General features: G+C 43.0%; 1 pseudogene; it reads right to left on the bottom strand.

Annotated features, from left to right (window-relative positions):
- Positions 1 to 1,814: 1,814 nt before the first annotated feature.
- On the bottom strand, positions 1,815 to 2,393 carry LOC100402458 (cytochrome c oxidase assembly factor 7 pseudogene; annotated as a pseudogene).
- Between the last annotated feature and the right edge of the window lie 18,909 nt (positions 2,394 to 21,302).

The following is a 21,302-nucleotide window of genomic DNA, read 5'->3' as shown; positions in this document are numbered from 1 at the left end:
ACAAAAAAAAATTAGCAGGGCTTGGTGGTGTGCACCTATAATCACAGCTATTGGGGAGGCTGAGGCAGGAGAACCACTTGAATGCAGAAGGCAGAGGTTGCAGTGACCTGAGATTGCACCACTGCACTCCATCCTGGGGAAGAGAGAAAAACTGTGTCTTCTAAAGAAAATAAAATAAAAGCATACTCCAAATTCTTGGTATTATCTTTCTGATAGTGAAAATAATGGTCTTGCTTGTATAATATATTCTCTCCAAAGTTATAAATGTTTGCAGACAGCAATCTCTAGAATTTGAAATTTTTCTCCTTTAACTGAAATGACAAAAATTCAAAGACTATAAGGACACTGTAACTGTAAATGACATGATAAGTATAGAAATGAAAAAAATAATAACTGTGATTGGCACTAGTGGTTTGAGTTTTGGTTACACTTTTACCTAAATTAGTACTTAACTAAAACTAGAATGGTTTTTTTTTTTTTTTTTTTGAGACAGAGTCTCAGTCTATCTCCCTGGAGGGAGTACAGTGGTGTGACTTCTGCTCACCGCAATCTCTGCCTCCCAGGTTCAAGAGATTCTCCTGTCTCAGCCTTCCAAGTCACTGGAATTACAGGCAGGCACCACTACACAAGAATAATTTTTGTATATTTACTAGAGACGAGATTTCACCATGTTGGCCAGGCGAGTCTAGAACTCCTGACCTCAAGTGATCTGCCCTGCTAAACCTCCCAAAGTGCTGGAATTACAGGCATGAGCCACCGTGCCTGGCCAATAGAATTATTTATTTATTTATTTATTTATTTATTTTTAAAGATGGGTTTTTGCCATAATGGTCAGGCTGGTCTCGATTTTCTGACCTCAGGTGATCCACCTGCTTCAACCTCCCAAAGTGCTGGGATTACATGTGTGAGCCACCTCGCCCAACTAGAATAGTTTTTTTTTTTTTGTAGGTCACTCAAAATTGTTTATTCACAGGGACAGTTAAAAAGGCTCAGTTCCAGGGGACAAATGTGTCACAAAGTCCTTGCTTACAAACTCCTAACTGAAGCTGCCTTGGGAAAAACCTACTCCCTCAGCATGATGGGCAACTACACTGGAGGTGCTAATTTTTAACTCCAATGTCTCTTGTAGCCAATGGCAGGCTGATGTTTCATCTTCCTCAGCAACCCTGAATCATAAAAGCCTTTAAGCTGTATGTTGCATGTCACTCCTGATCTCTGTGAATTTACTGAAAGATGTGACTCTAAAGGCAAAATGAAGCCCACACCAATGATTATGTAACAGAGGCTGGCAGTCATGACTATTTAACTGTTCTTAGTTCTTTAAGACCTCAATTACGTAAACCAAAATACATTCTGATTTTCGAGCCCTCCTAACCAAAATAATAATGATGATGGCTGATGACTTTAGGCCCTGGAGCTGCTAATTTTTTAACTTCCTGCTATCCTCCCCTCCCTACCACCAATCTCTAGGGCGCTCTAGTTTGCTCCTATTTTTCAGTTTCCAGAGCTTGGAAACTAAGACCCCCATAAACATGGCTACCTTCACAAAACACCCAGATAAAGGAGTACTGACTGAAATAAACATTATAGGCTACACCCCAGCAGCTGGGGCAATGGATCTATGTGAGTGGAGCTAAAAATTCAAGTCCCAAGTTTTCCTGCTCCAGCAGGTTGACCTTCAAGGGCTGCGTCAGTCTTCAGAAATAGGAGCTACCAGCCTCAAGCTGTTTGTTGCCTGGGAAGAAAGGTGGGCCACTTTACCCAAATGTTAAGAATTGGACACTTTTCTGCTGTTCTTTGTATAGCCTCTCGGCTCAAATTTTTAGCACCTCAGCCTTGGCCTCATCGTTTTCGATGCCATCCCCCAGCTTGTACATGCGACTGGCATTGGCACAGGCCCAGAAATGACCCACATCACAGACTTTCATGGAGTATTTACATTTCATGTCCATGTCCTTGAAAAAGCCAGTGCCACCCTGCAGGAACATGGCACTGCAGTTGAAGTAGCTGGAGGCATAACCAGCATCACAGACCCTTGTATAGTAGTCCCTGGCCTTTCCCAGGTCAGGCTGGCCATCCTCATTAACCCATCCATCATGTGCCAGGCGAGTAATGTTGTGACATGCTGCTAAAGACTTCTTTCCGGGCTTCTCACACGCTATCAAAAAGCAACTGGCAGCAGCTTTCATGTCCTGGGTCAGACCACCTTTCCCAGTCACATAGTAGGCCCCCAGTTTGTAGCAACTATCGCTGTGCTGATTGTCTTCACAGTTAAACTTCAAAACCTTGGCAGCCTCATCAAAATTCTTCTGGATCCCTTGCAAATTGTCCACCAGCCGATAGCAACCTTCCCAGATCCTTCTCGCAGTAGCAATGGTAGTTGCACTCCACATCCAGGTTCTCCAAAAAGGACTTCACCTCTTCCTCATTCTGGAAATCCACCAAGCCAGCCATGGTTGACACTGGCCCAGAGACAGTCATGTAAGCTGGCGGCTAGAATAATTTTTCAACAAAATTACTTAAAGCCATTATTTTGAACTGAGCTTGTACATTAGGCACATTGTACAACAGAGCAGACAAAACAAAACAAAAAGGGCAGGCACGGTGACTCATGCCTGTAATCCCAGCACTTTGAGAGGTCAAGGCAGGCAGATCATAAGGTCAAAAGATTGAGACCATCCTGCCCAACATGATGAAACCCTGCCTCTACTAAAAATAAAAAAACTAGGTGGGTGTGGTGGGGTGTGCCTGTAGTCTCAGCTACTCTCTGGAGGCTGAGGGAGGAGAATTGCTTGAACCAGGGAGGTGAAGGGTAAAGTGAGCTGAAATTGCACCACTGTACTCCAGCCTGGTGACAGAACAAGACATCATCTCAAAAAACAAAAACAAAAACAGAGTCACTCATGCTAAATGTGCCATAATCGAACTGAAAATTTGAGAAAATAGGTAGATTCTAAAAACAACCAAATTTTTTCCTTTTTTTCCTTTTTTTGGTAAACAGCAGATTTTAACACAAAAAGGTCTTTTCTGTTCTAATTTTTTTTTTTTTTAAATAACCTGAAGTTCTTTCATCTGTTTTATAAAGCCCACAGCTCTGCTGTTTCCCAGTGGAATTTGAGATGGAACAAGTACATTTATCCTAGTTATGGTCTGATATCGATGTCTAAAATTTTGGTCTATCTCAGGCATGGATACTTTAGGATGACTGAAATAGGAAAATTGTTAAATTAAGTTTAGCCTAAGCTACCTCATTTTAAGTTTAATTACTGTTAGTATTTTTTGTACACAGTAAACTAAAACCTAACTGGATGTGTAAACAGACTATAAACATTCTTGTACTAATCATTTTTTGCCACTCAAATGAATTCAACTATTCAAACTATATTCAAATAAAAAAAACTCTGAGCTGTCATCAATCTGGCTGTTTCTGTGCTTCATCCCAGTTTCTGTATGTCACTTTGCTTTTTCTGTCCATACATCTTCCAATGTGTGGCTGTGCTGGAGTCTCTTTGAGCCTACTCTGCATTCGAAGGCTGCTAAGTTAGCAAATTACTCTTTGCTCAATTAAACTCTGCTAAATTTAATTTCTCTCTCTCTTTTTCTTAACAGTTTTAAATTTTTTGTGATTAAAAAATAAATAATATGTTGTTGGGCTTTGACTTTATAAACTCATCCCTCAGCCATTTTCCCACATTATTTCATGTGCTTCCAAAATGCTTCTGCAATCTTTTTAAAGACAGGGTTTCACTCTAACACCCAAGCTAAAGTGCAGCAATATGACTGATCCCAGCTCACTGCGGCCTCAACCTGTTGAACTCAAGTAATCTTTCAGTCTCACCTTGAGAAGCTGGGATTACAGGCACGCGCTGCCATGCCCAGCTGATTTATTTATTTATTTTGTGTGTGTTCGTGTGTGTGTGTGTGTGCGTGCATGTAAACAGTATCTCATCATGTTGCACAGGTTACTCTTGAACTCTTCAGCTCAAGTGATTCCCTTGTCTCAGCCTCCCAAAGTGCCAGGATTACAGGTGTGAAGCACGTTGTGCTTCTTTTTTTTCAGAAAGAGTCTCACTCCGTCTTCCAGGCTGGAATGCAGTATAACTATCTCAGCTCACTGCAACCTCTGCCTCCCTGTTTCCAGCAATTCTCCCACCTCAGCCTCCTAAGTGGCTGGAACTATGGGCATGCACCACTACACCCAGCTAATTTTTTGTATGTTTAGTAGAGACAGGGTTTTACCATGTTGGCCAGGCTAGTCTCAATCTCTTCACTTCAAGTTATCTGCCTGCCTCAGACTCCCAAACTGCTGGGATTACAGGTGTGAGCCACCACGCCCTGCCTGCTTCTGTAATTTTTAAAGGGAAATACTTTCAATGTTAAATAGTGCTATATAGTCCCAAATCTAGAAGGAATCCAATTTCTATTATAAACGTGTCACTTTCCAAGACATCAGAGTTCTAGGGTGGTTAATTGAGTGGTGTGTTTATGAAGGCATGTGAGCTATATATTTTTTGTTTTTTTTTTGTTTGTGTGAGCTATAAAGTAAAAGAGAGATGATACTGAATCTCAGGCTTCTTGTTGCAGAGAGCCTATAAATGGATGTGTAATGGAGAGCTTTATTACCTGGATTCCTTTCCCAGGAAAGGCATATTGATTAGGGCCCTGGAAGGGGAATGCGACCATTATGGAGAGCCTATAAATGGACACATAAAGGGTGTCTGTCTCTGTGGTTAAGTTAAGGCTGTAAAAGTCTTTCTTCTCCTACTGCTCCTCCAGGCCTACATGGAGGCCCCCACCTCTTGCAGTTTTTGTGGTCAGGCTGGTTGTCCTGTATCATATCCTGTTCCCTCTGTAGCTGTGAGCCCAATATGTTCTTGCTGATAATCATAAGTTTATGTTTAACCTACTATCTTGCTAAGGTGTATGATTTCTATGAGGACATGCTGACACACAGAAAGTTATCTTTACATTGTTCTGCTTTTATAATACCACATTGATTTTTGTGCATCAGTTTTTGCAAATGTATTCTTTTTGTATATATAATATATATATTTTAATAGAGATGGGGTTTCACCATGTTGGTCAGGAGGCTGGTCTCGAACTCCTGACCTCATGACCCACCTGCCTCTGCCTCCTAAAGTGTTGAGATTACAGGCATGAGCCACTGTGTGGGGTTGGCTGCCCACTTCTATTAGTCTGTTTTCACAGTGCTATAAAAACTACCTGAGAATAGGTAGTTTATTTAAAGAAATGTTTAATTAGCTCTCAGTTCTGCATGGCTGAGGAGGCTTCAAGATACTTCCAATCATGGCAGAAGGTAAAGAGGAAGCAAGGCACTACTTACATGGTGGTGAAGAAAGAACGAGGGCAGAAGTGTCAAACTTTTAAACCATTAGATCTCATGGAAACTTACTATCACAAGAACAGAATGAAGAAAATTTACCCATATGATACAGGTTTATTCAACGACAAATGGGAATTACAATTCAAGCTGAATTTTGGGTGGGGACACAGAGACAAACCATATCACCACTTAAAGGATCCAAAGCCAGAAAGGTCAAAATAATCAAAAATTTAAAAATAATTGTCATTGGCTGGACACGGTGGCTAATGCCTGTAATCCCAACACTTTGGGAGGCCAAGGTGGGCAGATCACCAGCCATCATGGTGAAACCTCATCTCTACTGAAAACAGCAACAACAAAAATTAGCCAAGCATGGTGGCAGGTGAATTCAGCTACTCGCAAAGCTGAAGCAAAAGAATTGCTTGCACCTGAGAGGCTGAGGTTGCAGTGAGCAGAGACTCTGCCACTGCACTCCAGCCTGGGCAACAGAGCAAAACTCCATCTCAAAAAAACAAAAACAAACAAACAGGAAAAAGTACGAAGTGTAAGATAATTAAGGATCTCAAAGTTTAGGCAAACAAAAACTTTCATTACAAGAACTGTAAATGTGATTAGAAAGAAGGTGGGGAAAAAATGGTAAAATAGAGGGGGGGCAAATTTAGATTCTAGATCAGATTATGTTTTACCCTGAAGTCAGCATGTTATTAAGAGAGACAGAAAATGGTGTTGTGTGTTGGCTCAGATTGAGGGTAGCTCAAAGTTCAGGAGCCCTGAGGAAGGAGAGAAAATTAAGAAAAGTTTGGTTAAAAAATATTTGGTTTGGGGGCCGGGGATGGTGACTTACATCTGTAATCCCTGCCCTTTGGGAGGCTGAGGCAGGCAGATCACGAGGTAAAGAGATTGAGACCATCCTGACTTATATGGTGAAACCCCGTCTCTACTAAAAATACAAAAATTAGCTGGGTGTGGTGAAACACACCTGTAGTCCCAGCTACCCAGGAAGCTTAGAAGGGAGAATCACTTAAACCAATGAGGCAGTGGTTGCAGTGAGTTAAGATTGCACCACTGCATTACAGCCTGGGCAGCAAAGCAAGACTCCATTTCTTTAAAAAAACAAAAAAAAGAAGAAGAAGAAAAGAAGAAAAAGAAGTATTTGGTTTCAACCACTGAAGACCAATTATTCAGCTGATGTTTTGGGAAACAAATGTTTAGAGTCAGTGTCTAGTTGTGTGATAAGAAAATAGAGTATGTCTAAGACATAATGAGTGTGTTTCTTTCCATTAAGCTCTTCCTGGAGGACTCAAGGGATGGAGAATCTTATTAATCACAGCCATTCAACAGGATTATCTATGTGCTCTATTTTTTTCACCTTTTTCCTTTGCCTATTCATCTCTTGCATTTGACTGTTTCTGGGTTGCATATTTATAATAAACTGTTAAACATAAGTGAAGTGTTTTGCTGATATCTGTAAGTCCCAGGTTCAAGTGATTCTTCTTCCTCAGCCTCCCAAGTAGCTGGGATTACACAAATGTGCCACCACCCCCAGCCAACTTTCTGTTTCTATGAATGTGACTAATTAAGATATCTCATATAACTGGAGTTCAATAGTATCCATCATTTTGTTACCAGAGTATTTCAACAGGCATGATATTCTCATAGTTTATCTTAGAATGTCACAAGACTTCTAAAAGCTGAGTAATATTGTTTTGTATATGTAGATCACATTTTTTGATATGTTCATTAATCAAGAAACATATTAGCAACAAAAGCCAAAATAGACAAATGGGACCTAATCGAACTCCACAGCTTCTGCACAGCAAAAGAAACAGTCATTAGGGTGAATCAGCAACCAACAGAATGGGAAAAAAATTTTTGCAATCTACCAATCTGACAAAAGGGCTGATATCCAGAATCTACAAAGAACTAAAACAGATTTACAAGAAAAAAACAACCAAGCCCATTCAAAAGTGGGCAAAGGACATGAACAGACACTTTACAAAAGAAGACATACATGAGGCCAACAAACATATGAAAAAATGCTCATCATCACTGGTCATTATAGAAATGCAAATCAAAACTACATTGAGATACCACCTCATGCCAGTTAGAATGGCAATCATTAAAAAATCTGGGGCAGGGTGCAGTGGCTCATGCCTGTAATCCAGAACTTTGGGAGGCCAAGGCAGGTGGATCATGAGGTCAAGAGACTGAGACCATCCTGGTCAACATGGTGAAACCCCATCTCTACTAAAAAAAATACAAAAAATTAGCTGGGCATGGTAGCACATGCCCGTAATCCCAGCTACTCAGGAGGCTGAGACAGGAGAATTGCCTGAACCTAGGAGGCAGAGGTTGCTGTGAGCCAAGATCGCACCATTGCACTCCAGCCTGGGTAACAAGAGTGAAACTCCATCTCAAAAAAAAAAAAAATCTGGAGACATCAGATGCTGTAGAGAATGTGGAGAAATAGAATACTTTCACACTGTTGGTGGGAGTATAAATTAGTTTAACCATTGTGAAAGACAGTGTGGTGATTCCTCAAGGACCTAGACATAGAAATTCCATTTGACCAAGCAACCCCATTACCAAGCAACCCCATACTGGGTATATATTCAAAGGATTATAAATCGTACAACTATAAGGACACATGCACACAAATGTTCATTGCAGCACTGTTTACAATAGCAAAGACCTGGAACCAACCCAAATGCCCATCGATGATAGACTGAATAGGGAAAATGTGGCATATATACACCATGGAATACTATGCAGCCATAAAAAATGATTAGTTCATGTCCTTTGTAGAAATATAGATGAACCTGGAAACCATCACTCTCAGCAAACTGACACAAGAACAGAAAATCGAATACCGCATGTTCTCACTCATAGGTGGATGTTGAACAATTAGAACACATGGACACAGGGAGGGGAGCATCACACACTGGGGTCTGTCGGGGGGAAATAGGGGAGAGACAGTGGGGAAATGGGGAGTTGGGGAGAGATAGCACGGGGAGAAATGCCAGACACAAGTGATGGGGAGGAAGGCAGCACATCACACTGCGTGTGTGTACCTATGCAACAATCTTCCATGTCCTTCACATGTATCCCAAAACCTAAAATGCAATAAAAAAAATTAAGAAAAAAAAATAAGAGTAATGAATGATAGCCTCCTCCCCATCCCCCAAAAAAAAACATCTGGGTTGGTTCAGCCATTTGGCTTTTGTGAATATTGCTACAACAAACATTTATATTCAAATTTGTTTTCTGGGTTCTGTGTTGTATAATTTGGAGATAGATTCATAAATAGAATTTCTGTATTATGTGATCATTTTATTTTTAGTTATTCAGCAAACAATATTTTTCATGATAGCAGCATGCTTTTTTCTACTAACAATTTACATAGGTTTTATTTACATCATCAATAAATTTTGTGTTGTTAAAAAAATAATACTGACTTCTAATTTGTGTAAGGTAATTTAGTTTTGCATTGCGATTTACTTTTGCATTTTTCTACACATTAATAAGTTTGTGCAAACTTTCAAATACTTTCTCCCATTTGTATATATAAATATATATAGATATATATATAGTGTGTGTATACACACACACACACAATATCTCTTGTTCTGTCACCAGGTTGGGGTGCAATGGCTCTATCTTGGCTCACTGCAACCTCTGCCTCCAGGTTCAAGTGATTCTTTCTGCCTCAGCCACCTGAGTAGTTGGAGCTACAGGCCTGTTCCACTATGCCCAGCTAATATTTGTATTTTTTGTTTGTTTTTCTTGAAACAGAGTTTCACTCTTGTTGCCCAGACTACAGTGCAATGGCATGATCTCAACTCACCTCAACCTCTGCCTCCTGGGTTCAAGTGATTCTCCTGCCCAAGCCTCTCAAGTAGCTGGGATTACAAGCATGTACCATCACACCTGCATATAATATTTGTATTTTTAGTAGAGACAGGGTTTCATCATGTTGGCCAGAATGATCTCCATCTCTTGATCTCATAGATCCACCCCCTCGGCGTCCCAAAGTGCTGGGATTACAGGCCTGAGCCACAGTGCCCAACTCGTATATCTTTTGATGAAAATTCTGTTTAGTCATTTGTTCATTTCTGAATCAAGTTGTGGAATTATTGTTGTCCAGTTCTGGAAGTTGTTTATGTGTTCTCAATATTAACTCTTAACACATTTAATCTTCAAAATCATCATTCAGTTATTGGGGGGCATTGTCCCTCTAATAAATGTTTTATTAGATGTGCAAAATACTTGAAGTTTAGTGAGTTAAATTTTTTTGTTCTTCCTTTGGTTGCTCATGCATTTAATGCCATGTCTAAGAAAACAGTCGTACAAATTTATTAGATATATTTTTATGGCTAAGTATTTTATTTAAAATATTTTTTTGTGTATGGTGCAAGAAAATTATCCAGCTTCATTTTTTCAGTGTAGATATTCAATTTTCAACATCATTTGTTTAAGAGATAATATTTTCTTCATTGTGGGCTCACAGCAACCTTGTGAGAGATTATTTGCTTATATAGAGAAGGGTTCATTTCTTACTGCTCTGTTCTGTTGCATCATCCCTTTATCTGTCTTTGTTTCGGTACCACAGAGTTTTTGTTACTGCAGCTTTATATTATATTTTGAAACCACATAGTATGTTATTTCTCATTCGTGTTTGGCCATAGTTTATAATAAAATTTGAATATTTTAGTTAAAATGTACCTCTAAAATATAATACAAATTATATTAAATTTGTTCACTCCTCTGATTATCATCTTCTTTTTGTTTTTGTTATTGTTTTTAAGATGGAGTTTCACTGTTGTTACCTAGAGTGCAATGGCACAATCTCAGGTCACCGCAACCTCCGCCTCCTGGGTTCAAGCAATTCTGCCTCAGCCTCCCGAGTAGCTGGGACTACAGGCACGCACCACCATGCCCAGCTAATTTTTGTATTTTTAGTAGAGAGGGGGTTTCACCTTGTTGACCAGGATGGTCTCGATCTCTTGACCTTGTGATCCACCCACCTCGACCTCCCAAAGTACTGGGATTATAGACGTGAGCCACCGAGCCCTGCCCTGATTATCATCTTAACAAAATTAAATTATTTTACCTTTGAGCAAAAATACGTTGAAGAATGTGTTTATTTCTTTATATTTTTTAATTTGCCAGTTCACTTTTGCTTTTTATTTTTAGTTTCATTCAGTTTTGATCAGAAAACATACAGTGAAGTCGGGTGCAGTGGCTCCCTGAACTTTGGGAGGTGGAGGCAGCTGGATCACCTAAGGTCAAGAGTTTGAGACCAGCCTGACCAACATGGAGAAATCCCATCTCTACTAAAAATACGAAATTAGCCAGGTATAGTGACATACACCTGTAATCCCATATACTCAGGAAACCGAGGGAGGAGAATCACCTGATCGGAGAGAGATGTTGCAGTGAGCTGATATCATGCTATTGCACTCCCGCCTTGGCAACAAGAGATAAACTCCATCTCAAAAAAAGAAAAAAAAGTCAAGAAAACATGTACCGTATAATTTTGCTTTTCTTAAATTTATTTTTGTTTGTTTTATTTCAAGACAGGGTCTTAGAGCAGTGACACAGTATTGACTCAGTGCTGCCTTAAGCATGTGGCCTCAAGTGATCCTTTCATCTTAGCTTCCTGAGTAGCTGGCACTACAGACATGCCCCACCATGCTCAGCTAAGTTTTAGTTATTTGTGTAGACAAGATCTCACTATGCTGGACAGATTTGTATCAAACTCCATACTCTAAATGAATCTTTGACCTTTGCCATCTGAAGAGTTGAATAAACAGGTGTAAACCACTGCACCTAACTGGTCTTTTAAATTTCATACTACTTGTTTTGTATTCCAACAGAACACACCAGGTGCAAATAATAGTATTATATGTCCTTTTGCTTTTGACTGGACAATTTTGTACATGTCTTTTTTAGATTACTTGGTTTATGATATGGTGTAGGTGTTTGTGCCCTCCAAATCTCAAGTTGAAATTTGATCTCCAGTGTTGGATGTGGAGATTAGAGGTGTTTGAGTCATGGGGACAGATCTCTCATGAGTGACTTGGCATTATTACCTTGGTAATTGTAGAGTCATTACTCTATGAATTCACATGAGTGCTGATTTTTTAAAAGAACCAGGCTTCTCTAATTCACACTTGCTTCATCTCTCACCATGTGATATGTCTGGTTTTTCCTTTCCTTCCACTATGATTGTAAGCTTCCTGATATGCTCACCAGAAGCAGATGGTGGCATATATGTCTTATACGGTCCACTGAAGTGTAATCCAAATCAATCTTTTTCTTTATAAAATACCCCATCTCAGATGGTTTTTTTTTTTTTTTTTTTTTTTTTGAGACGGAGTTTCGCTCTTGTTACCCAGGCTGGAGGGCAATGGCGCGATCTCCGCTTACTGCAAGCAATTCTCCTGCCTCGGCCTAACGAGTAGCTAGGACTACAGGCACGCGCCACTATGCCCAGCTAATTTTTGTATTTTTAGTAGAGACGGGGTTTCCCCATGTTGACCAGGATGGTCTCGATCACTTGACCTCGTGATCCACCTCCCAAAGTGCTGGGATTATAGGCGTAAGACACCGAGCCGGGCCTCAGATGTTTTAAATAGCAGTGTAAAATGAATTTCTACAGTCCATGATGTTATTAAGATTTTGTATTTTTTATTGTTCATTACTGAAAGTGAGGTCCTGATGTCTACAATTTTATGTTGCTATGTTCTTTCTCTATTTCTATTAATATTTGCTTTACATATTTTGGAGTCCTGATATTATATATGCATATACATACAGATTTATATAATAGTTAGAGATTCCTAGTGAACAGGCTCATTTTTACAGTATATAATATCAATCTTTGTCTTGTGCTAGTAGTTGACTCATTTTTGTGTGTGTATCTATACAGTTCTTTCCTTGTTCTGCATTGGGGATTTCATAAAACATCTTAACTTCAGTTGCATACAAACATTTTTTCTCATTATATCTATCGTCAACTTTTTAATTGATGTTGCTTACTGTATCTTTTTCTGTGGCATATTTATTAACAGATGTTTATGAATATTTTTGTGTTTTATTTTTTGAGACATTTCCTCGCTCTGTTGCCCAAACTGGAGTGCAATGGTGTGATCTCCACTCACTGCAACTTTTGCCTCCTGGGTTCCAGCAATTCTCCTGCCACAGCCTCCTGAACATCTGGGACCCCAGGCACTCACGCTCACCACTACGTTGGGCTAAGTTTTGTATTTTCATAAAGATGGGGTTTCACCATGTTGGCCAGGTTGGTCTCAAACTTCTGACCTCAGGTGATCAACCCAACTTCACCTCCCAGTGTGCTGGGATTACAGATGTGAGCTACTGAGTCTGGCTCATTTATGCTTTTATTCTTTCTTTCTTTCTTTCTCTTTCCTTCCTTCCTTCCTTCCGTCCTTCTTCTTTCTTTTCTTCCTTTCTCTTTCTTTCTTTCTTTCTTTCTTTCTTTCTTTCTTTCTTTCTTTCTTTCTTTCTTTTTTTTGAAGGAGTCTTACTCTGTTGCCCAGGATGTAGTGCAGTGGCACAATATTGGCTCTCTGCAACCTTCGCCTCCTGGGTTCAAGCAGTTCTTCTGTCTCAGACTCCCAAGTAGCTGGGATTACAAGCACTCTCTACCACACCTGGCTAATTGTTTTGTATTTTTAGTAGAGATAGCATTTTATCATGTTGGCCAGGCTGGTTTTAGTTTTAAACTCTCTATCTCAAATAATCAAAATCTCAAATTAAAGCAACTTCCTTTCTTTTCTACTAGCCTGTGGTCCGAACTCCAATGAATACCTTTCCCCTGGTGAAGAAAAGAGAAGGGGCTTTTGAGACGGTTTCACCTCCCAGTGTCAAGCAAGTTTTTCTGCCCTAAGCACGCACCATCACTGGGGTCTCATCTTGCCTCATCTCTGGGACTCTGCTGGGACCTCCTGGAATGGAGCAGGGTCTAGATCCAACCGGTGGCCTGTGACTGCCTCTCTATCCAGGCAAGCCCCCAACCCCTTGAAGTCTCAGCTTTGTGCCAGCCCAAAACTCTTAGGGAAAGAAAGAAATTCTGTTGAGGAAAGTGACATTGTTGTATCTCTTATTGGTGATTAATAAGGAAAATCTTGGTGCTGTCTGTGAAATGAGCCCTTGATGGGTACTGGGGTCTCCAACTCAGCCAGGAACCAAGAAAGAAGAGAGACATGGGAAGTTTGATAGACATAAATGAAAAAGACACAAACAGGAAATAGAAAAGAGGAGGTTCAACCTGGGGTGAAGAAAGAGGCCAGAAGCCCAGAAAAAGACAGGCAGAAAAGGCAGACCTATGAGAGACAAGGACAAAAACAAATAGAAAAGGGGCAGAGGAGGGGCAGAAATCAGAGGGGCAGAGCAGCCAGGCAGAGGAAAGAGAAGAGAGCTCTGACTTACAAGCACCTGGGAGGCTTTCTGCTGACCTCCCTCTCTGTGCTGAGCCTTGAAGGCCAGCAGAGCCTCAGGGTAGTGCTGCTCTGAGTTTGGAAAAGGCTCCAAGGCCTTGCAGCTCAATCTCAGAAGGTTCTTTTTAATCTCCCACCAGCTCTGCTTTAGTTCTGACCGGGTCCTCTTCTTCCCAGACAATGTTCAATCTCACCACTCCCACAGGGTTCCAGGCCACCCTGAGCTGGGAGCACTGGAAAGAGAGGTGGGTAAAGTTGAGCCCCAGGACACGGTTGGTTGGAGGTCAGTCCAGGGCCAGCCATCCCAAGGAGAGTAGAAACACACACTGGTCCTGGTGTCCGCAGAGTCCACACATGCTCCATACCTTAAGCTCCAGTGTCTGGAATTGCAACGGGAAGTAGAGAGGATCCCACCACACTCCAGGGCTCAAGATTGGAGCTAAGAGACCGTGAAAACCGGAAGTTTTCATCTCTTCTCTTGTCTCTGGAGAAAAAACACCGCCCCCCTCCCACACCTGTGTCCCTGCCCTCGCCAGGCCACCTTATTGGGTGGGTTAGTTCTGCCACAATGGAAAGGAGCTCCCCAGTTTCAGATTTTGCAAAGGGTGACAGATCAGGCCACTGGCTCTTCCCGAGGGCAGGAGACTTACTGCAGCGAAGGTTCTGAGCGTCAGGCTCCCCTTGCCTTTGCGCCTTAAACATTCCCTGCAGCCCACCTTCTCCACTTGTGCGCATCACCATGCCTGGAGGCCCTTGCAGGTGCCAAGGCTGTTTCTTTCTATTCCGTGCCTCATCTTTGCCCTCTGCTTACTGCCCATTGGTTTGAGCCTGAATCATCTCCCCAGGGGTTAGCACTTGGAGCCCTGTGTTCTGACTATATGGGTTTATTTAGTGCATGTCCATGCCACCAGTGCCTAGTGGCTTCTGTCTTGGAGCTCAGGGTGCACGAGGATCAAGGAGAGATATTTGCTAGCTGTGACCATTCCTGCAAGTGATGCCTCATTAGGGCTGCTGTGTGATGGGTTCTCCACTTGTGTCCACCTGGCAACCCCGCAAACTGATCGTGTGCCCATTTGTCTGCTGGACCGTGGATGCTCCGCCTTGGGTCAGCCTCATGCCACCAGTTAGCCTACCTGGTTGATCTTGCAGAGGTCTGCCCACAGACTGGTGCTGTCACAGGCCTCTTCAAGCTTGAGCACCTCTTAACATTCGTGTGAGATTTCTTGAAGCTGGGGTAGAAGACGATGCCCGGCACCGTGATGCAGGTGGCGGTGCTGATGGCGTCGCTGTCCTCGCGTCCGCAGCTTTTGACTGTCCGGCTTCCCTGACTTACCCTTCTTTATGAGCAGCCCCAAAGGACCGAAAGGACTGGGTTCCTGAAATGTCGGAGCTGGGGAATTATTTCGGCGGTGATTCCTGCCTTCCCCTGGCGGCCCAGCACCAGCGTGGTGGGCGGTGGAACATTGCTCTGCTTGCTCAGCGAATCTGGCCACCCCCTGGCGATGGGCCCTGCACCAGGTAGGGGTTGCACACCACGCGGCAGGTGGCCCACATCTCATGGTGGGAAATCCTGGGGTGGAATGAAGGACTGCTGGGGCGCCCAGTAAAGCCCGCCTACTGAGAGCAGCCGCTTCCGCCTTTCTTGCTCTCACGGTTTCAGAGACCCACCTTCCCCCAGGACGGGCAGGACCTTCAACCCCTTCATACCTCTGCCTTTTTCTCACGGAGCTCCAGGAAGGCTGCTTTCTCCTGGGGCCCTTTTCCTCCACCTTCCTCTGATCCAGCCCCTTAACTCTGCCTCTAGACCAGGCAGAAACGGGGATCCTAAGAAAGTGGGCAACCTCGCGTTGTTTCTCCATGCTGACAGGTTAAAATACATCCCTGGGTCATCGTCCCTTTCTCCAGCCTCCAGGAGGAAGGCTGGATCTCATCCGGCCCTTCAGCTCCTTTTTCCTCATCCCCTAGACTCCTCAGCAGCCCCCTAAGTCTTCTTTCCATCAGGCTGTGGGAGGATCTCCCTTTCTTCGGGTTCGGTAGAGTCTTTAGGCTGCATAAACAGAAGCCTGCATGCTTCCATCAAAGTATTTGTCACATAATCTGAAGCCTAGCTCGTGCTGCTCCACTGCTCCTCCTTCGCCTTTTTTTATTCAGCCCACCAGGGAGCACTCTGCCATAGGAGGCCTCTGGGTGGCTGCTAAAGATGACAACCCAGCATGGCGTGGTCGTGCTCGCCTGTAATCCCAGCATTTTGGGAGGCCAAGACAAGAGGACTGCTTCATTCCAGGAGTTTGAGACCAGTCTGGGCAACATAGTGAGACCCCCTTCTCTACAGAATATGGAAAAGTTGGTCAGATATGGTGATGTGTGCCTACAGTCCCAGCTACTCTGAAGGTTGAGGTGGGAAGATTGCTTGAGCTCGGGAGGTCAAGGTTGCAGTGAGTCATGGTTGCTCCACTGCACTCCAGTCTGGGTGACAGAGCAAGACCCTGTATCCAAAAAAGAATGATGCCCAACCTCTCTTCTCTTGAAAAGCCCACCTCAAGGTCACACTCACTCCCTATTGACCCACCAGGATGGTCCAAATGAATCTCTGGCCTTCTGCATGCAAGGCTATGCACTTTGGGAGGCTGAGATCGGAGGATCCCTTGGATCCAGGAGTTCAAGTTCAGCTTGGGCAACAGCAGGAGACCTTTGCTCTACAAAGTAATAGCCCATTGTGGTGGCACAGGCCTATAGTTCCACCTATTGGGGAGGCTGAAGTGGGAGGATAAATTGTACTCAGCTCTAGGTTACAGTGAGCTATGATCACACCACTGCATTCCAGCCTGGAAAAGAGAGAAAGACTGTGGCTTTAAATAAACAAATAAAAATAAGGACCCTACTTGCCAATTCTAACTGGTGGTTTTAGGTAAACTGCCTACCCTCAGAGCCTTGAGTACCCTACTGTGAGAAAAGCATGGTTATAAGAAATAAATGAGATATAATACATGCAAAGCTCTGGGTTCAGTATTCAACCATTATTATGCACCTTGTAAATAGTAGCTACTATACCTACACTAACACGGTCCACTGGAGGGTTTGAGGCTCCCATGCATAAATCCAATCCATCATTGAGATTATGATTTGCACAGTTGGACCCAACCCACAGCAGGGCTTTACTCTCATACCTCCTGTTGGAGCATGTACAGGATCGTGAATCTCATCCTGGACTTCCTCAAGGAAATGACTGTGACATACACTTTTGCCGAATACCTGAGCAATTTTATTTCCCTGAATGGGCACAGACCACAAATGGGACTGTGAAATATACTTGAGCAAAACACCTTGGTGATGCCATACTCCTTGCTTGGCTCTGCCCTCGGAGTGGATTATGACATATTTTCGCCAATTACCTAGTTGCTGTGACCATCCTCTACTGCCTGGACCCTGCTTAAAGGGAGAATATATGTAATATATCTATGAGCCAATAATTTAGGCAACATGAATCTCCTCTCCTACCTGGGTCCTGCTTCCAGTAAAGGTTCTTACATATTGCTGGGCCCTGCACCCAAATGATGTGACTCCCCAGCTAAAGCCCTGCCCACAGAGGGCACTGTAACATATCTCTGGGCCCACCATTTAGGTGATGTGACTATTCTCTTTAGTCTGGACACTGCCCAGATGGGCCATTGTGATGTATCATTACGCACAGCACCCAGTTTATGTGACTTTCCTGCCAGGGGCCTGCTGAAAAGATGAATGCTGACATATCCCTGGCCCAGAGTCCAGGTAATGTGGCTCTCCTGCCCGGTCCCTGCCAACAGGTGAGATTTTACCATATACCTAAGCCCAGCTCACAGGCATAATAATTACTCTTGTACATGGACTCAGTAATAGAAGAGATTTGGACTCTTATTGTAGGCTTAGGACAATGGGTAAGGTCCTCTGTCTCCTACTTGTAGAAAAGTCACAGAAGATTATGACACTCATGCATACAGTATAAAGCCCTTGAGTGACATAGTGTCATGACAAGCCCAGCACACAGATGAGATGGTGACTCTCATAAGCACATGCAGCTGACAATTAGAATTGTCACCCTCACATATGTGCTCTGCCCACTTTTGAGGTTCTGAATCTTACACCTGGAGGCATTCAAAAGTTTAAATTGCGAGTCTCATATGTGAATCTGAACCCAAGATAGGATGGTGAATCTCAAAACAAAATTCATCACACCTTTGATGCTGTGATTATGTTACTGCCACACTATTCACAAAAGCAGTGGCATTCTCATGCGTGGATCCTGTCCACCACTGGGATTGTAATCTGAGAACCTGGAGACAACTCACTTGAGGTGTTGACTTTTACACCTGGAGCCAGGAAATATGCGGGATTGTGGATCTCATCCCTGGACCACTTTGCAAGTTTGATTGTTACATATAATTCTGTCTAGCCACCTGATTGATTTTACTCTCTTGCCTGGGCCCAGTGAATTGTTGGTGTTGTGCCATCTATCTGAGCCAAGAAACTAGATCATGTGATATATCTGCCTGGGCCCTGCCCACAGGGCACATTGGGCCTATCAATTGGTTCATCACCTAGGAGATGTGGACTTTCCAGCCTTGCCCCTGTCTCCTGTGGGGATTGTGATGTATCACTGGGTCCATCATCTTAGTTACATGACTCTTCTCTCCTGCCTGGGCCTTGCTACTATTGGGTATTGTGATGTATCTCTGAGCCCAGCACCCAGGCACAATCTCCCTTGCTGCCTGGGTCTTGCTTGTGACATATCACTGGGCCTAGCATCCAGATGATGTGACTCTCCTTTAAGAACCCTGCTAGCAGAAGAAATCATATGTTTTAGACCTGACACCCATGCGATGTGACTCTACTGCCTGGTGCATGCCCCCAGGTGGGATTGTGACATATAACTAGTCATAATGTACAGGCATGCTGATGACTCTCATACATGAACCCAGCCAATGAAAGAGATTTTGACCTCCTAGACAGGCTTAGAAAAACAGGTAATGTTGTCAGTAATGTGACTATGCTCTTCTTTCTCACCCCTTACCAACCAACAGGGTTGGGTCCCTTTGCACAGTTAGACCCGACCCACAGCAGGAGTTTACTCTCATACCTCAAGTCATTATGACATTTCTTTGGGCCAATTCCATAGGTGATGTGACTCTTTTCTCCTGCCTAAGTTCATCCTCTTGGGTAAATTTTAATATATCACTGAGTCACAAACACAGGCGATGTGCCTCTTCTGCCTGGGGCCTGCTTACAGAGGGCATTGTGACATATTTCTAAGACCATGAACTAGGTGATGTAACCCTCCTCTTTTGCATTGGCCTTGTCCACAGAAAGATTTGTGACATACTGCAGAGGCCTGCACACAGGTCATTTGATTTTACTATCAGGGTCCTGCCCACATAGAAGTTATTGACATTTACCTGACCCAGCATTAACGTGATTTGACTCTTCCTGGGTGCCTGCCCACAGATGATGTATACTTAGGCACAGCTCAAATTATAACAACTATCATACATGGACCAAATTAATAGGAAAGATTTTGACTCTGAACTAGGCTAAGGCAATGGGTAAACTTCTAAGTCTCTTGTTGGTAAAAAGGTAAAATAGGATTAAGATACTTATACATATCATATGAATCCCTTGGGTAATACAGATAATATAATAATAAAGACAAGCTCACAAGTGAAATTGTGATTGTATAGAAACACACAGCTGACAATTAACATTGTCACCCTCACATGTAGACAGAGCCTACTGTTGAGGTCCTGAATCTCAAATGCATATGTAGTCCACAGTTGGAATTGTGACTGTCCTACATGAATCCAGGCACAGATGGGATGGTTACTCATTTCCAGACCAAGTTTATGGGCACCCTAATGACCCTGTACCTAGCCAATAGGAGAGACATTGACTCTTATACCTAGGCCAAGGGCAACTGAGAAAATGTTGGGTCTATATCAGCATGAAAGTCTCAGAGCAGACCGCAACTCTCACACATACTGTATAAAGCTTCCAAGTGGTACAGAGAGTGTCATAACAGGGACCAATATTCAAGATTACCAGGACACTGCTCACAGGTGGAGTTGAAGCTCTAATGCATGGATCCAGTCCAGCATTGAGTCACAGACTTGGACTCAACTTACAGAAAAAGTAAACTCATATATGCCCCTGGAATGTGTATGGAAGTGTAAATTTCATTCCAGAACCACCCCCAGGGTGTGATTGTTACATATCCAATTACCCAGCACCTGACTTACTCCTCTGCCTCGGCCCAGACCACAGTTAGGACTGTGACATATACCTGAACCAAGCACTTAGGTGGCGTGACTGTCTTTCTTGAGCCCTGCTTATAAGGGAGATTATGACATGCCTCTGGGATAATCAATTAGGAATGAAATTTACCTTTTCTTCCTGGGACATATCCACAGGCAGCATTGTAACATATTGTTGGGCCTTTCACATGGGTAATGTGACTCTCCCTTTCTCTTTCTGCTGTGCCCCAAGTGGGGATTGTGACATATCCCTGGGCCCATTATCTAGGTGATAGGACTCTTTCTTCCTGACTGGGCTCTGCTTACAAGGGGAATTGGGACAAACTGCTGGCCCCAGCACCTAGGTGATGTAACTCTCTCTCCTGCTTGAGCCTTGCCTACAGAAAAGATTCAGACATTTCAATGGGCCAAGCACCCACATGATGCTATTCACCTTTCTGTGTTCTGCCTGCTGTGGGCATGGAGACAGCCCTGGTGCAGAACCAAGATGATATGACTCACCTTCCTGCTTCCTGCCCACTGGTGGGATGGTAACATGTACTTAGGCTCAGCTCCTAGGCATAATGATAACTCTCATACAGGAACCCAGCCAATAAGAGAGATTTTTACTCTTACAGTTAGGCTTATAACCACAGGTATGCTTCTGTATAGCCTACTTGTAGAGAAGTCACAGAAAATTACAGAACTTGTGCATATCCTATAAAGGCCTTGGGTGGTACAGAGATGTTGTAACAGGCCAGGACACACATGAGATTGTGACTCTCATAGCACACTCAGCCAACAACCAGGACTGTTACCCTCACACGTGAACATAGCCTACTCCTGAGGTTCTTAATCTCATTCCCAATGGCAGTCAAAAGTTGGAATGGTGATTCTGATACATGGATTTGATTAACAGGTAAAATAATAATTCCTGGACAAAACTTCAGCACTCCTGATAGGCTATGACTGTGCTACCAAAACATTGTGTTCAGGTGGAGTTGAGGCTGTTACATATGGATCCTGTCCACTGTTGAGATCATGAATTGCATGCACAGATGCAGCTCACAGGAGGTGTTGAGTCCCATACCTGCAGCTAGGACACAGGCAGAATTAGAGATTTTATTCTGGGATCTTCCTTCAGGTGCAATTTTGACATATACTTTTGTCTAGCAGTGATTAATTTACTTTCCTGCCTGGGTCCAGTCTGCAGTTGGGATTGTGACATATACTTGG

Source organism: Callithrix jacchus, chromosome 12 (assembly GCF_049354715.1).
Source record: "Callithrix jacchus isolate 240 chromosome 12, calJac240_pri, whole genome shotgun sequence".
In the NCBI taxonomy this organism is placed as follows: domain Eukaryota; kingdom Metazoa; phylum Chordata; class Mammalia; order Primates; family Cebidae; genus Callithrix; species Callithrix jacchus.
The sequence above is the reverse complement of the archived record's forward strand: the minus strand, read 5'-3'. Positions and strand labels throughout refer to the sequence as shown.